The sequence below is a fragment of the Aptenodytes forsteri genome, unplaced genomic scaffold (genome assembly GCF_000699145.1).
Source record: "Aptenodytes forsteri isolate BGI_AS27 unplaced genomic scaffold, ASM69914v1 Scaffold229, whole genome shotgun sequence".
In the NCBI taxonomy this organism is placed as follows: Eukaryota; Metazoa; Chordata; class Aves; order Sphenisciformes; family Spheniscidae; genus Aptenodytes; species Aptenodytes forsteri.
In genome coordinates, this window is record NW_008795863.1 from 1,184,776 (window position 1) to 1,203,591 (window position 18,816).

Sequence of the window (18,816 nt, forward strand, 5' to 3'; positions counted from 1 at the left end):
TGAGCAATTGCACTGTGCATCACTTGCTTTGTATATTCTATTATTATTATTATTTCAATTATTAAACAGTTTTTATCTCAACCCATGAATTTTTCTCACTTGTGCTCTTCTGATTCTCTCCCCGATCCCACCGGGGGTGGAGTGAGCAAGCGGCTGTGTGGTGCTTAGTTGCCGGCTGAGATTAAACCACAACAGAGAGGATACTTAAGCACATAATCCATTAGTAACAATGCCTTCATAATTTTATCTTTCTTATTTTCTCATTTGTGCCTGTAAGATGTTTCCCCACTGTATGTGTAGAAAATCAATGGAAAAATCTTTCCTGAACTGGAAAAAGCCACCAGCAAACCAGAATAGCATGCATTTGCTTCATCCTCATTACAAGGCCTCTTTCCATTATTATTCTTATCTTTCTGAAAAAATCCCATTGTGCTGGGTTCTACCCATTTCCATTTAATAGGTAGAGAACCGAAGTGTGGCACACGTTATAATCACATATGCGGAAAACCGGGGTAGAGCCAATGCCAGGTTAAGGGCCAAATAAGGGCCCACAGATTTTCCACCACAATATTTAGTTCTTAAGTCCTATCCAGGAATCCTTTTCTACCTTCTCCTCTTTGAAGGCCTATTTTGCTATCATGCCTCCAAGAAATGATCAAATCAAGGAATTCTTTTCTAACTATGCAGAATGCAAAAGCAGTATTTGATTCCATTGTATAATTGAATCTGCTTTACTTTTTTAGGTTCAAAATCTTGTTGTGTGCAAAAGGGGACAAAATATATATGTAGGTTCAAATGTTACTGTTAATTCAATCAATATTTTAACAGAGTAACAGCACGGCTTCTTTAATTAATACAGAAAAGTCTAATAATACCATTTAAATTGCTATACACAAAAATAAAAAAAATAGAAAAAATTTCCTAGTATTTACTTTTTTTGTGGTGTGGTGCTCACCCTTCCTGTGTCCCTTTGCATCCCGAGGCTGATGGTTTCAGTCTTCCTAGATAAAGTGGGGTGGAATAGGAGGGGATAGCAACAAGCACGCTGAGGTCTTTGCTGGGAGCAGTATGATGATCGTGACAGGGATTTCTTTCTCTCTGATCTTCCACTTGGGGCTACTTTTATATGTTGTTTTCTCACAGCCTCTGTTACCCTCTCAGGGCTCCCTTCTAAAGCCAGAGAGTGGCACAGTTGCTTCCCCCAGCCTCAGCTCTGCACCAGGGCTGCTGTTTGTCACCTGCTGACTCCCTGCCTCGGCCAGGACAGTGCCATATTGAGGATCATAAGAAAAGCTAAAACAGGAAAGCCCATAGGCACTGCTCCTCTCGGCAACTGCCAAACCAGGCTGAACCCAGCTGCAGCCACAGCGAGCCTGAATGAGCCCTGAGACTCTGCGCTGCCAAGGCAGCAAAAGGTCTGCGGCTTTTTACTACTAATGGCAAAAATCACAGTTACTGGCTACAATTGCTTGCTGTCTCTTGAGAGCAGAGATTGTGTCTTCTGCATTTAGATTATGCCTGACCCATTTTTAGATATTACCACAATCTGGGTAAATAATAATCTGTGGGAAACATACATGTTCTCCTAAGAAATGCCTACGATGCTGAGGGCGAAGGAAAAGGAAATAAATACTAATTAATTTGACACCGAAAGAAAGTAGCATATAGCACTCAAAAATGTGTGATATGATAAGAAAGCCATAGGATCCCCTCACCAAAGATATTTGGGAGAGAATGTTTTCCATGGGAAGGGCTATAGACTAATACATGCCTCTTATTTCTTACTTATGTCATCATCAAGAAGAAAGCACTTTGTTCTTGCTCCCCATTTCTGAATTGGCATTAAGCCTGTTCAAGCCACACATTCTAGTAAAGTGATGTCACAATAAATCAGATGCAACACAAGCTGTTGTGTAAAAGTGGCCTGGCTGCACAACTTACATGGGATTGCTATTTGGTGGTAAAAATTTGATTTAGCCTGAAACTATTTTTAGCTAATTCCATGTCATGATATGCCTTTGAGATTTTAGCCAAATTCTTCCTATTCGTATGCCTGCTTAACTCTCATGAGAAGACAGAGGCCTTGGCAAAGTTGGAATGACAAATAAGCGTAACATTATCTGTTTACATTTCATTTCTATTTATTTACTTTATCATATCTTTTCTATTCAGAGTACAGCTTCCATTGTATAGTAGGCCTCAGTAGATACCCAATTTTTTTCTATGGAAATAAAATGTGTGTGTAAGTCTGTATGCACATATGCAGAAGCTCAGCACTTACATAATTTCGGTTCGATAACACATAAAAGTCTCTGATCATTGAGTATGTAAACAATGAAATGCCTTGGCAAGGATGTATAAACTCAGTTAGGTATCAGCAAAATCATTAACTTAAATGCCCATGTTACTGTACACTTCAAAGAGAAATGTTATTGGCACCTTTTCTGTAAGTTACACAGACGGTAGTATTGCAGAAATATAGCTGAGAGGAGACCCAGTAACCTTCAGTTAAATGAGGCAGCTTAAACTTGTGGAGTGAAACATCAGAAATCAAAAATCATGTAAACATAGTAAAACCAACAGCCTTAAATTTACTTGATTAGGTGATGAACCCTCTGGCTATCAAGACCTCCAGAATATTGGTCCTTATTTTAAAGAGAGAGATAATTCTTTTGTTAAAAGTCAAACTTTCTATAATGTAATACTTTTTTATATGTATAATCCATTTGTAAATAAATATTTTAGACAAGCTGGCTGTTTCCATTTGACACTTGCAGGAGGGCACACACCTCCCCAGATCCATGTACGCTTCCAGCTGTATTTGTTGATCCCATAAAAAATGCTATCTCTTCCTATGGAGCTTATCTTGCCTATGTCCTTAAAGAGCCCTGGCTATAATAAAAATACCATTAAATTACAATGGATACTTTCACTGTTCCTGTTGGTGTCCTTATTTTTTTCTTTTAAAGAAAAGGGAAGACAGACCAAGGGTAAAGACCTTCTGATCCTGGACTGAGAATGCCAGGCAGCCAATGCAACATATTAACTAGGAAAATACTTTGAGCTGGTTCAAGGGGAATACGAAACACAGAAGCATACTTGAACCTGTTTCTCCTCATGCTTAGCAAACTGAGGGAGTAGTCGGTGATTAATTTCAGCTAATGCAAATTTATCCCCAGCTATACACCCAACTCCTTCTGTGGTGGGTTAGCTCACCCCATGTATAGAGGAATTATTAGGAGAAAAGGGTATTTCCTTCAGAGCCTGGTGAAACAGTGGCCCTTTCCAGAGAACTTAGTTCAATAAGTGATAGGAAGGTGACTATGTCTCTGTATTTAGTCATGATGAAGTTTAGCTGAGGACTGAGAGACTTAGATGCTGGTCCTCACTCCCAGGAATGCCTGTAGATTTTATCCAATATCTATTTACTACACATACCAAAACAATCTTGAAAGCACAGGTATGTTCCCCATTTATCAGATGGATATTTTTAACTATTGAATAAAAGAAAGATGCTTTTCTTGTGTTCTAGTTTCTCCTCTCAGTGCCTTCGTCTAACAGCACCAACTAGAGCAGGAAGTAGCTAATTGCTGACTGTATTAGCCACAAAAACTACATCTGAGCTGTTTTATGATAACTTTTCATGTAGCTATAAATAAACCTTAATTTTTGGCATTTGCAATGATTCTGTTCACAAAATAAAACTTTGAATCTGATACTTTACAATTCCTGAAGTATAAGATTTCACCTTGAAGATCTTAAATAGCTCACATCTTAGAAACCACTTTTTTTTTTCTCTTATGTCTTATAACAGCCAAGCTTGTCCAAGACAACTCTGCTAGCACTTTCAGACATCACAAAAGAACTGGAGGAAATGTCTTTTATTTACGGGGTCATGAGTTTCCTAAGCCACAGGCTCTCTGACTTTCAGACACGGGAGCATCATTTAAAGCAGAGAGCAGCTAATACATCTCCCTCACTGTGACTTCTATTTGCGTGTGCTACCTCCCCTTCTACTTGTGATTATGCGACATCTTTCTGGCAACTGCAGCGAGGGAAACAAATATAAAAGTATTTGTGTATTTTTAGTTGTCTAGAATGCAATGAGATGGGTATTTAACTATTGAATAAAAGAAAGATGCTTTTCTTGTGTTCTAGTTTCTCCTCTCAGTGCCTTCGTCTAACAGCACCAACTAGAGCAGGAAGTAGCTAATTGCTGACTGTATTAGCCACAAAAACTACATCTGAGCTGTTTTATGATAACTTTTCATGTAGCTATAAATAAACCTTAATTTTTGGCATTTGCAATGATTCTGTTCACAAAATAAAACTTTGAATCTGATACTTTACAATTCCTGAAGTATAAGATTTCACCTTGAAGATCTTAAATAGCTCACATCTTAGAAACCACTTTTTTTTTTTCTCTTATGTCTTATAACAGCCAAGCTTGTCCAAGACAACTCTGCTAGCACTTTCAGACATCACAAAAGAACTGGAGGAAATGTCTTTTATTTACGGGGTCATGAGTTTCCTAAGCCACAGGCTCTCTGACTTTCAGACACGGGAGCATCATTTAAAGCAGAGAGCAGCTAATACATCTCCCTCACTGTGACTTCTATTTGCGTGTGCTACCTCCCCTTCTACTTGTGATTATGCGACATCTTTCTGGCAACTGCAGCGAGGGAAACAAATATAAAAGTATTTGTGTATTTTTAGTTGTCTAGAATGCAATGATTGTGCTGTCACTTTTGCTCCTCGTTTTGTCTCCCACGCCCATCTGTTCTGTTCCTCTGCTGCATCCTCTACATGCTTCTTTGCCACCTGATTCTCTCACCACCTCTTCCCTTCAGTGAACCGGGAGCAAGGAGGAGAGACTGCCATCTGACCTATGAATTCTCCACAGACCACTATCAAATGGTACGCAGGCCACAACCTAAGGACTGTAGCTCTTTTATCTCTTATTCCCCAAGTTATTTCAGAGCTTACTGATTTGAGCTTACAGTTTTTTAGCAGAGTTTTAATTTACCTCCGGACTGATATACTTGCTTTGTAAATCTGCGGGATTTATGCTGAAAATCTGTTGAATTGTTTATGTCCACTTCACACATTCATCCATGAACAGCTTCAAAGGAGAAAGGCTCATGCCTCAGTGTGGTAAAAGATTCCAGACCAGAGGAAAGTAATATTGTTAATATGTGTTGTGGATTTCTTTCTTCTTCTGTGTTGTCCATGAATTTTAATTGGAGTCCTGAACCGAGGCTATTAAACCAGTTGCTGAAAGACTATCTATTAAACCAGTTGCTGTGAGAATATCTGACTTTCAGATATCCTTATTCCTTGGATACTAGTCTCAGTCTATTCTGTATTCCCATAACCCTTATTAGTTTACAGGTGTATATGATCACCTTGATTATCCAAAACAACCTGTGTCATAAATGGGAGCTCAAATAAAGAGCAGATTTCTGATCCTTCTGTCCCTTGTGAGCATGCCAAATCTGCAACCGTTGTTATGCCAAACTTGTTTTTCTTTATTGTTGAAGTCACTTTGAGTTTTTTGTTTTTATTTTTGTTGTTCTTGAACAATGGCTAGTACTGTGGATATAGGCATATATTGTATTTATTGATATCTCTGTTTTGTTTTCTCTGGCAGATAAATAAATAGTCTCTCCAGTGAGATTAAATCTGCCTACAATTATGGTATGCAGTTTTTTGAAACATTTTTTCTAAAAAAGCTCAGGCACTTTAAAATTTGTTGCTTAACATCTTGGTAAAATTTAAAAGAAGGTTTAGCTCTAGCTAAATAAATTCAGACAACTTTTCAGTCTGTATTCTCATAGTTGTAAGGTTTTCAATGCCACCATCAGATTTTCAGTGATAGGCATTGAGAAACAGAATTTTAAATTTTTGTTTTCATTTTCATCAAAAGAGGTGCACAAACTGGAAGGACATCTGCATATCATCAGGTGTTTTGTGAACAAAGTACTATTCTGTTTGCAGTTTGATGCATGCTTTTTTCCCCTATCATCTTCAACCGACAAAAAAAAATATTGACACTTTACATTCCTTCAGTTTTGAGTTATGTTGGAGTAGCAATATATTGGTGATGTGTACTTGGAAAATAATTGGGGATTTGATGTGACAATCACTGAAACACTGAAAAGAGCACATACTTACATATATGTCTCAGACAAAAATTTTTTTAGTAATTTCTAATTATTAGATTTAATGGTCTGAGTATTGAAATGACAGCACTGAATATTTCAGGCAAGAAGAGGGGAAAGGAGGGTGGAAAATGACCTTATTCATGCAGAAACAGCAACAGCAGGTATTACTGACTCATTTCTCTTTCTGCTGAGAAGCCACATTTTATAAGTAAGAAACACTCCTCAAACTGCTTTGCCCATTTAGGTGTGTGCACAAATGCGTGTGTTGCTGCATACACATATATAAGTTGTTATAGCAAAAAAAGCCATTGCAAACAAGTCTGCCCATTTCTTTCCATATTATCTGTGTTTCCGATAGAAGCCCCTCAGAATATTTTTGTGTGGCTAATTTGCAAGACTGCTTTACTCTTTCACAGTGAGTTATCTGTGCAGTGTGGTATATGCTAACCTTTCCCTCCTGAGGCCTGTTGTTACTGTTTTGGCATAGATAAGGGAAAAACATGTCGTGTTAATCCTGCAGACACATCTGCAACAGAAGCACTTTCATGATAGGTGAGGGTGTACAACAGCTTCTTCAAAATAGTACCGCTAATTTGGTTTCAGTTGCAGAAAGGTCTTTCTTAAACCTAGAGGACTCTGGTTTGAAGAATGAGCCAGCATATGATTGTTCTGCCATGGCTTCGCCCTGTCATTATTTTCTTTTTTTTTTCCCAAAGAAAACCAGCAAATTCATCTTACTATCACTTTTCATCCATTATGCTACATGTTTACCACTTCCATCTTACTAAAATGGAAGTATTATTTTCCTAGCTGTGTAAGCACAGGACTATGCCCCTAAAAAAATAATAATAATTAAAAAAAAAAACAACAAAAAGATACAGTGTTAATTTGATACACTGAAAGGACAACAGGAACAATAAAAGAGTTACAGAGCTTCAGCTGAAATGATGAGTTTCTCCTTTACCCTTGTGTCTCTTTGTAGTTAATAGGTTTTTAAGAACTCGTTTTTCAGTTATAGTTCCTAGGAAATTTGTCCAGCAGGCCACAACATTCAAGGCTACACATAGCTGGAGTAAATATATCAAAGAAAAAGCAATACACTTTAAAAAGACATATTATGTGCAGTATTTAACAGGAAAATGGTGTGCCTTTAAAAAGACATTCCAAGTTCTACCTACAACTGTTTATGTGAGTGTACTTGCAGGTGAGCCAATGGGCTGAAAGTCCAAAGGACCTGAGTTTATCAAAGCAGTTCATCTACCAAGGGGAAAACATGATTAGATTCAGAACTGACCACACCGTTTCATAGATTTCCATAAGACTGTGCAATGTACAAATTACTAGCCAAGTGTACAGCAGAATGGCAGGTGGCTCTACCCACTTCAGCAAAATTAGGGGTCGCGTTGAAATATCTTTGAAAATTTGCTTATGTGGTTTTAAGGGAATGCATTTACTTGTTTGTTTTTGCGATCAGGTGAAGCTGGGAGAAAGAAAAATTTATGTGGAATGTTTTTTTCCCACATTTCAGGTCCGTATTTTAGCAAGAGATAAGAATATGTGTATGTTTGCTTCACTGTATTTAATGTTTTAGCCTGGCTCTGGTTTGGCTTGCCTTGGGGAATAAGAAATAGGATCCGCTTTTGACAGAATAAGATTAGTGTGTTCTTTTGTTGTGCTCTGTGTGCTTGCATATTTAAACTTGATACCTAAGTGATTGACAAAGTTAAAGGAATCTAAGATCCATTTACAAAAGAAAATATTTAAAGCAGAAATTATTAGCACACGGCAGTTTTTAAAATATGCTTTGGAAACTAGAAGAAAAATATCCAATTCCTTTAGTTATCATTCATTTATATTTTTCCCAGCAACTTGGCAACAGAGTATTTGCTTATTTTGCAGTGGTGGTCTTTGAAATTTACGTTGATCAACTTTCTGAAACAGTTTCATATAAAGAGTCGTAAACTAAAGTAGTAATAGAACAGAAATTAGGAAATTAGGAATAGAATAGCCTTTAAGGGATCTTCAAGCTATCAAAATTATAGAGAGCTGTATGTTACTCTGCTTGTTTTAACATCTATTAATCCTATTGATTTTGGTCTGGATGACTCAACTATATCACTGGATTGACTTTATTAAGTAATTTTCATATGAATTCAGTGTCCCCTTTTAAGATCATTATGGTGAAGTTTGCCAGAAGATTCTTGTAATTAAGGAATGCACTTTTCCTAGGCACTAGAGTTAGCAATTTATTGTTCTACTCAAAGCAGTTTTCATGAGTATTCATAGCCTCACAGAGTGGACAAAGACAGTTTTACTTCTAGTAATTCCTCTTCGATTTGATTTGGGAAGTCAGGATTATGACCTATGCCAAGGGAGAATCCTCAAATATGTATTAAACACACTTTTGCATCAGATCTGAAGGCACAAGTGTCATATAAGAGGTTCCTATAAAAGAGTTAAGCTACTGGGGGACATGGGACATCAATTAGAAAGAGGCAATTGTTCTGCTAGTAATATGTATGTATGTTTGCGTGATATAAGGTATACTTTCATATATGTGTGTGAGTATATATACAATCTCCCTGGAAAAGTAAATTCTATGGGGAATGTTTCAGGGGCATACAAAGGCCATGTAAGGATGAGTTTTGAATAAATCTGAACCTGCTTCAGTTCTGCTATCAGCAGAGTGCTTGGGCAGATAGCCAGAGGTCACTGTTATCCACCGGGACTGGAACCACCTACTGAAGAGAGAGCTCGTCTAATGCAGAAGGTTCCTCCTTACCCTTCCAAGGACAATGCAAGTATGTCTGACCTAAAAGCAGCCTTCATCTTATTTTATCTAAAGCATTATACCAGAGGAAACTTTGCTTACTGTACCTGCTCACTTCAGAAACCTATCCAACGAGATATTACCACAGCTTAAACTCCAGGTTAAGAGGCCATTCTTTGGATTGCACCTGAAGTGTAAAAGGCTTTCTTTCTAAAGGAACAGGGATATGAAGAAAGATACCTGAAGTGTGTGACAGTGACACAGCTGTGTAATATATGCATCTAGAATCCCAAATGTGGAAAATCTACCATGGCAGAAAACTACTGCAAGTTGCAAATAGCAAAAATTTTCTGCTTCACAATACCCTTAAAGTAGACTGGAGATAGTTGGTTCAGGTCTTTTTGTTAATGCAATGAATGCCAACATAAAATTTACAGTAAAATGGGATAACCTGATGTGTACAGCCAGCCTGTAATTTAGGTTCAGGAATGCCTACATATCAGGGATGGTGTTTTCTCTGTATTTTTCGCCCAGTTCCTTACAGAATTGAGAATTCTGTGATCCTACACTGAGTGCATATGTTTGTGTGAGTCCTTCTAGAAGATGTTAAACCAGTTATACATATTCACCCTCTTTTTTGCAGAGGGGTAGATGTGTCATAGATAGCTCACTTCTACCAATAGTGTAAATATTGACAGCTAGCATAGTAGAGAGAGTCTATTGGTGCCCATATTAAGGAAAAGATAAAGTGCGAATTCAACCCGGATTAGATCTAAGCTTGAGAGAGATCTTATAACTGCATCTAAGCGAGATAAAACTTCATTTGGCGTTTGCTTCTTCTAGACAAAACCAAACCCCACTCCAGTACAGATATCCATAGGAAACCCACTCTATTCTTCTGATCACAGAACTTCTTCTATTACACTTCTCATTGATAAAGTTGCAGTGCTCTAAGGAGTAACTCAGCTTCATTGCCTTCCATTCTTGCAAAAATAGGATCTGAAGTGTAAAATTTTCCCATCATGTAGCAGAGGGAGAAGTAGAAACTACATCTCTCATACTGCAGACTAGCAACATGCCTATTAGACTGAGTTGGCAGCAGTGCCTTAGGTCTTCATAGAACTCCCAGGTAGGGTTAAAATAAGAGTTTAAGCTGTCAGGTTTGTCTAACTATATGCTAGCTATATGCAATGAGCATATGCTTGAGGCATGGTCACAGGAGTAAGATGGCTGAATAGGTAGACAGTCAGCCTTTCTCCTTGTATCTGAACTTGTAGGATGGTGTCCTTGTGTGGCAGACCAAAGCCATTTCTCAATCATCTCCGTCTTCGAGGCATGGCAATTCCCAGAGCTCCGGGGCCTTAGGGGTGGCATTAGGACAAAACAATGCTGCAGCAGTCCTTCTCCAGTCAAACAAATGGTGGATTGATCTCTGGAGATTGAAAGAGAATTTGCTCATGTTTTTTGCCTTTTTTCCACTTTGTGCTGTGAATTCTAAACAGAAACATGAATAGAGAAGTAACTTACTCTTTAGTTTCTCACTTACAGTTTCACACTTGGAAGATACTATGACAAGTTTGTACTTTGGCATGAAAGTGTCAGGATCACAAAATTTACTATAAATATCTAGTAAATATATTTGGTAAAAACTGTTTGCTGTAAATGCACAAAGGGAAAAAAATGAAAGTCTTCTGTGATTTTTAGGAGTTTATTTTCCATGCTATTTTCACAGGCATGCATTTGAAAGTTCAAACTGCCACTGAACGTAGCCAAACTGTCAATGCATGTGTCTAACATTACACAGCTCAAACTTGATACTCTCGGGTAACTTGGGGCTCTAATTATATACTGACCTAAATTTTGCAAAAGTGATTTTAGATGTTTCTCTTGGGATGCACAATTTGAGGCTGTTTAAAGAGACCAAATCTTGATAGGTTCAAAATGCCTTTTGTATGTAATTATCAGGATCTTTTTAAGAAAAGAAAAATTAGGAGGATTAAGGACTTTCTCAGGCCTGGCATTCTGAAATTTGTGCTGGCTGGAAGGCATCCCCAATTTCTTATAAATGTCATCTGGGGCAAAGTGCTAGAGGAAGTCTGGCGGCAAAGGCAGCAAGTGGGCTGAACTGCTAAAGGCAAGAAAGCATCTATGATTGCAAGGTGCCGAGAGTGACCTAAACCAGGAGGGGTACACTGGTTTATAATATTTGCAACTGAAGGAATTTTACACATCTGGGTAGCGACAAGGAATCCAACAAACCCCAAAATAATACCAATTAAATATGTCACAAACCCTGTAAACTCAAAACCAAATTCCTTCATTTGGGGTTTTCGTCCCCTGTGAAAATTGTAGTTCTACTTACTGTTTCCTGTATTTAGTGCATGTCAAATTTTAGTAAAAGATGTGTTTTCCCAAAAAAGTATTTTTCTCTGTTTGAATTGCAGAGAAGCAATTTGAGCTACAACTTAAAACCAAGCAAAAAAACCACCTTTGGCCTGAAAAAGGACAGAGGCTTATATCCTAACATAACTTGGAAAAAAAAAAAAGAGTAACTGCGAAAGAGGGTTGTTATGATGAAAACTGAAATTCAGACAGTCAGCCTATGCTTCTTTAATACTTACCCATTTTTTCTTATTTCTCTATTAAAAAAAATGGATATTTTATCAGTCACTTTGCGTTGCCCTATTCAGCAGATAAATTAAATTGTACATGTTAGCCGGTATTATTTGTTCAAATACATATCTTCACTATGTTATTTGATCTTGATATAATGTAATCACTTTTTATTACAGATATTGCTATCATCTGTTATGCTTGTAATTAATTAATCACCATTTAATTCATTTCCTATTGTAATACATCAGATGCTATCATGTGATACCTTGTAGTGCCATTTTCTATTAGCCGGATTTCGTGTTGTGAGCTGAAATTTAACCTTTAAAGATCCCACCATTCGAAGTTATCTCTAAAGAGTTTTAATTCTCTACAGAGTTGTGCTACAGATAATTCAATCTGCTTTACTTCATGTTTGTGATATTTATTATTTCAGATGAAAGATTTTTTAATTCATTTTGCCTACAGCAGTTTAATGATTGTAGTACAGATTGGGTCCTCATCCAGGTTACGCGTATTCACAGGAATAACTGTAGTCAGGCCAAACTGTCTTAGTCAGCTTAAAGGAACTCAATAATGTTACCTTTACTGACAAAAATATTTGTGAGATCTGAGATTCAGAAAGTGTTAACATTAATAAAAAACACTATTAAGAATCTATATGGATTTCTCCTTTTCTCCTTCATGTTTTTAATTTTTTGGGTTTCTTTTTAACACAAATCCTCCATATTACCATATTGCACTTTTATTTAATAAGATTAATATTCATCTGGTTTTATTTCACAGATACCTCTGTCTCCATCACAAACACAGAGCTGGGGGGGGGGGCGTTGTGTGTGGATATCTCCCATACACACTCAGCTTAGGTTTTTCCATAGTATTTGAAGAAACTTCAGGTACTGTCTCTACTTTTAGAGACAATTTGTGCCTCTGGAGCAATAGGAAGAAGTTGAACTTGTCACCAAGATTTCATCTAATATTTCTTTAAGCAGTAAAGCCATGAAATTACCTTCTGCTCAGCATCAAGGTAAAAGGTAAAAAATATTGTCCTGAAGCAGGAGAGATTGCAACTTCCTCCATCTCTCCCCATTATTCTGAAAAGTCACTGGGCACAGCACATAGTAGCCTCCCCAAAATATGAGTGTGCACATATTGCCAGGTACATTGTGGCAGTAGCACCAAGGCCTCCTCTCTTCCCTGCTCAGCTGTATGTCAGTAGCAAAATGGGTCTTCCGCCCCTCCTCTCTCACTGTGTCTTTTTCCAGGCAAAGAGCTGGTGAGAGCAATTTATGGTTGTGCTCTATATCCACCCTTTCACATTCATCTGGTCCTGGTACACTGACCGGTTCAACCAGCCCTACCCATTGCTACCCCATCAGGGCCCCTCATGTCTTTAAAATAAGTGCTATTCATCTCTCATTTGTGTGTAACCTGTGAATCTCAATCTATGTTTTTATATTAATTGCTATGTAACACAACCAATAGCCATCCTTAGCGTTTCTGGTCCATGGAATAGGATCTTCCCACTCATTCTTAACTATGCCTTTCCGCATAGAAAATGCCTGGAAGTGGCTATTTCATATTTCTCTTTTGGTCTCTTTTGGAAAAAAACTTTTGGATTATGTATTTGACAATTTCTCCGTGTACTTAGATCATAGAATAGATCACAGAATGGTTTGGATTGGAAGGCACCTTAAAGATCATCTAGTTCCAACTCCCCCCGTACTTATTTGAAGACTGGACGAAAATATATAGCTAATTCTTAATGAAACCATTGAAAGATGCTTTTTCCTACTAGAAAAGAAGATTTGGTCAAATTACCTGTAGGAGGGGATGTTACCCAGAGGATTCTTCCTAAGTCCCTATTTTATATTATCTATTATTCAAAAAGGATAGGCAGGATATTTCCCTGATATCCAATAATAAACAGAGGTTGTCTCTATATCCTGATAATGATGGTCTTTAGTAATACTAGAGCATTAGAAACAGAGGAAATATACATTAACTTCTGGAAAATGATGTATTTGTAAACTGAACTCTGAAGTTATACAAGTGAAAGAAAAGGGTTTTTTCCAAAGTTGTTTTCTGGAGAGCTAATTTTGGCTCTATGTACTTTAGGCATATATAACAAGGAACCTTATTTCACAAGTATACACACCAGAATAAACTCATATGTCCTTTGATATTACACAGTGTCATATCACCACTCACATGACCATATTTATGCAGGACTGCAAATTAAACTTCTTACTATAATATAGTATTTATTATTCAGTGTAATACGATCAATCAAATGTCAGTTTCTTTAATTGCATGTATGCACCATATTAAATTTCATTAAACTATGTATACAGCAGGAAATAGCTTACAATGTAGTTACATCACTTAATAGATTTCAAATAATTAATTTATTTTTAGAGAAAATACGATACTCTGGTCAATGCTGAAACATGCTTATTTTAAAGCATGTGCTTACATCCTTTAAAGGCAGTGCAATGTCTGCTTTGGTACTGCCCTCTAAATGAGCAGCGAAGCATAGTCTTTTGCTGAATCAAGCGCAGTTGATATAGAATGGCAATCCTGATCTACTCAAACAGAAAGCTTGTTGAACTAATTATTTTTTTACTAAATTTTGATTAAACCACACTAAATACTGCACATGCCTAGATATAATTCAGAAGAATGATTTGGCTTTTTTACAGTTCTGAAGACTCGTAACTGGTAGAATAATTTTGCTACAAATGAGTAATGTACCTATCATTTATCAATATTATATATTTCTATTCCAGCAATGGTATGCTTGTGTTTCTTTACTTATACACTTACAACATGCAGCTATAGGATGCTGTTACCTGAACACTTTATATGACTGCTTCCTGGCAGGGGGCATTTTTAAAAATTCAGAGACATTCTCATATCGTCACTTTAGACAAACTAAAATGCTTGGTAACTATTAAACTTAATTCTTTGTCTATGGACTACTTTAGTTTTACTAATAAGTTATCTAAAAGCAAATCCATTATTTCACACTTGCAGTAGACTATGAATTTCCAAGGCATATGCAAAACTTCAAGATAATGTGTTTCTAATACTTGTGCTTATCAGTCCTCCCATTCATAGCTATGTATAATTCCCAATGACAATAAAGGGTACTGAACATGTGTTTACCAAAGGGATATAAAGAAATGCCCAACTACCGTATTGAGCCTTAAGAAATGGTGATGTCTTGAATCTTCTGTTACTGTAAAACTTAAGACACAAATTCAATTTCAGCAAGTGGACACAAAACATGGGATATTCATTTACAATATGGCTACTTCACACAACTGTGGCAATGGAAAAAAAGCACTACCGGTAAGCAAACGTTACATTATATAACTTTAATTTCTCGAGCAGGCTGAAATGGTTTAAATTTAAATGATAATTACACTGACAGTTTTACAGACCTATAAATCTGCATACAAGTATTCATACTTCAGCATCATTTGGATCTTACTGGGCAAGTATCAAGCGTTGCACTTGGGATACTCTGGGGAGCTGTGCTGAATGCCAAGAAATTGTAGTGAAACATTAGGTGCCAGAAGAAAAATAAACAGACGTACAGCTAGTATAGCAAGAATTTGATCATCTATCCTCCACTGTTAATTCCCAGGGTGTTTTTTCTTTCCATCTACCTGTTAAGTTTAGCATAGATTTACTCCAGAGTTTTATTATATTTAAAACAGTGGTGGCTGTTGTTATGGTTAAAGTGGTATACTGTACTGCAATAATCACAGCCCTGTGATAAATGCGGAGTATGTAAATCTGCCCATCTTCTGCTCCTTACTTGAGTGGAAAAGGACATGGGGATGCAGTAGGTAGGCATTCATCTATTTTTGGCATAATTCTGTAACATTTCAGGAAGCTAAGAAATCAGGACCTGCTATGATCTACAGTTCGTGGCTGGTGCCAAGACTTGTTGGCCAAGAAATGTGCTTTAAATACAGAAAAAGATTAAAATAATCAGTAACTGCAAAATACTCTTTATTACTGTATTAATAATTTGGCTTAAGCCAAGGAAGCATGTGTGTTGCAGCAATCTCAGCCACAGAGAAAAAAAAATTACATTAGAGAGCTTCTTTTTAGTTGGACCACATGTTGAAACTGTCCACTGGCCATGAACAGAGCAAATATTATGGGCCAGTTGGGGCTCAGAAAGCAGAGAACAGTTATTCTAGCTCTCCATTCCCAACACTAGTGCTGACAAGGTGTATTTCATTCATAAGTCACATTAACTACCAGTCTGCCAGCCTTGTGCTGCCCCTGTGAAGACAAGAACCATCATCTCTGCACCTCCTCTTCCAGAGGAAGCCAGCCGGAGTCGGATGAAGCCTAGAAAGTGGAATCAGTCATTTGGAGCAGAGGAACTGGAAAGAAGATGAAAGCAATGAGGTTCAGCCACAAAATGGTAGAAAAATACCAAACTGCAATGTCTTACCATGAAGAGCAGGAGTTGTCCACATGGGACATTTTTTTAATAAATTTTCAATAGGCTTTTAAAGCTGATCAGTTAACAGAAGAAAATTGATGCAAATATCCCTGTTCAAAATCAAAGATGTTTAATGCAATTTAGTTTTATTTACTTAATGGGTGAACTCACACACATGAATTGGCATCTTCTGTTCCCCAAACATGCCTGTCTGTGCCTTCAGCGATAAGCATATTTTTTACTGACTATGGCTCTTGTCTCTATTAGTAGGTCTCTGTGACAAGTGCCAGCCCACAGCCAGAGGTCATGGGGATCTTTTTCCAGGACGGGAATCAAAATGAGTCGCTCCTCCTATAAACAAAGCACTATCATATACTTGCAGTCTGAAATACACTCTTGATCAAGGACCAAAATCCTTCAGGAAAGACCTGTGCAGGTACATGAAGGGACATAGCTCCCCAAAAGGCTGCAGTAAATCTGATAACAAAATGACTGCAGACTCTTCTCCCAGATACCATTCTTCATTCTTTATAGGAGTAATAAACATAATTACACAGGTCCCTAGCCAAATAAATTATGAAAATATTATGAAAAAATAATTCAACTAAGTTAACAGTGTTCACCTAAGAGAAGCAAAGTTCACCCTCTCAAAGAAACCAAATATTTTATGAATACATTTAGTTTTCAAAAGTCTTGACAATCCAAATAGGTTTAATAATTAAATAAACTGTGTGTCATGTCCCAGTAATACCTCTAATCTTTTATTATTGAGCTAGAATCTGGGATTTATGATGTCTTTCTTAATCTTCCCTCTGGGATCACACTTACCACACACTGTAGGTTATGCATAAAGTAAGTCTTTTATTTATTTTTATGTGTCTGCTATTTCTTTCCTTATAAAAATCTCTAAACCTAAAATTGTTCTCACCTGACAAAGAAAACTGAAATACATATTTAAGTGAAATACATATTTAACCTACCAAAAACATCTAACATTTTTGACAAAGCTTTCAACATCTGTGGAGTGTTGGAAGATGAGACAAGATCTGAACAAGTTGTTGTGGACAAGGGAGTCTAACACTCCTTAAATATAAGCTGTGCAACCAGTGTTTCATGCTTTTCCACAGATGCGCAGTGTGAGAGACACATTCACCTCCATCTACCACAATGAAGCTGGACAGACGCATAAATCTAGTAAAACCCACGGTAAGTTACAGAAGCAATCGTGCACACCCAAGAACATCTGCTGGATTTCACCTTTGCCAAGCAAGGTCCCTCCCACCACTCTATTCTTGGTACAGCCCAGCTCTGCATTACCTCTTTAAAAAAGCTTAATTTTACCCTGGATTAGACCTGGTGTGTACTGAACAAATGTGTCACCATACAATACCCTTAAAACTCACAAAAACATTTTGTTGACCACAAAATTTTTATTAACAATTAATCTATATTCTGTACATTCCTGCCATGGAGAGAAGTCTGAAGACTACATTCTTTTTAAGTGCTTTGGCATTGAGACTATTTTCCAAAGCAGTGAACTGTTTCTCAGTTGTTCAGACAGAGACCTTAGTGTTTGCACCGTAATGTAGATCCTGATGGCAAAACAGCAGTTGGCAAGATGACATCCAATTAATATTGCTCTTCCCCCCAAAAAGCATTCATAATTCCTATTTCTGCTGCTTTCCCAATCCTTGCTCCTTCTGTGTCTCTGTGTGTGTGTGTGTGTGTGTTCAAAACTATCTCCTACTGCCCTTTTGTTAAAAAAAAGTGCCTTCACAGATGTGTTATTTCATTGTGATTCTTTGTGACTATTATTGTAACTTTTAGCATAAAGAAGGCTTCATTGGGTCACCTTAATGGTACAAGGCCTATACCATACCTGGTGTATGGGTAGAAACACATACAGAAGAGAGTAAGAAAGTGAGTATGCACACAGATACCCCCATGTTTTTGATATATAGTCCTAGCTTCTGGTAAACTGAAGTTTAGGGACCTTCAGAGCAACAAGTTGTATGTGAAAATTTTTTCTCATTGCCCCTCCATACCCTTATCTTCCATGATATGTCTGACCTCCTTTTGCACCCATCTCCTGGTAATGAGTTCTAGGGTTTAATTATACACAGTGTGGAATAGCACTTCTTTCTGTTTTATACCAGCTGGCTGATCTTTTCATTTTCTACTCTTGCGTTCTTTTATTGTGAGAAGAAAAAGAATGAGGAGTGATTATTCACTCTTCCATATTGTTCATATTAATGAGCGTATTTATATGAACATGTATATTAATAAATGTTAAGCATGCCTACGCATTTTTACAAACTGAAGAATATTAATCTATTCAATCTCTCCTTTCGTAGAAGCAGCATCACTCCCAGGATCAGGGACTTTTATTCAGTTACAGTTTTATTGCAATTGTACTGTTTACTGTATGGTTTAACTGAGTTTACTCAGTTACAGTTTTACTATATTCTGGGTGAGCAGTAGAAAAGGAGGGTAGAATTAGAATGCGTGCAGTGTCAAAAATACAAATGTAGCATGGATTAGTTCAATGGCGCAACTGGTTTTGTTGTTGTTTTTTGTTCTTTCTTCCTTTTCTTTGTATCCCTCCACCTTGCCAAAAAAGAGACGGTTTTCTTGTTCAAAAGAAAATGTCTATTCATGTGACATACAGACTTAAATTGGGTCCTGTTCAAAAACCAGAAAAATGAGGATACACTTTAACCCCTCTTTCTCTCCTTTTTCCTATGCCTACTTACATTACAGTCTTTCTCATTAAAAAAAAAAAAAAAGACAAGAAACTTGCA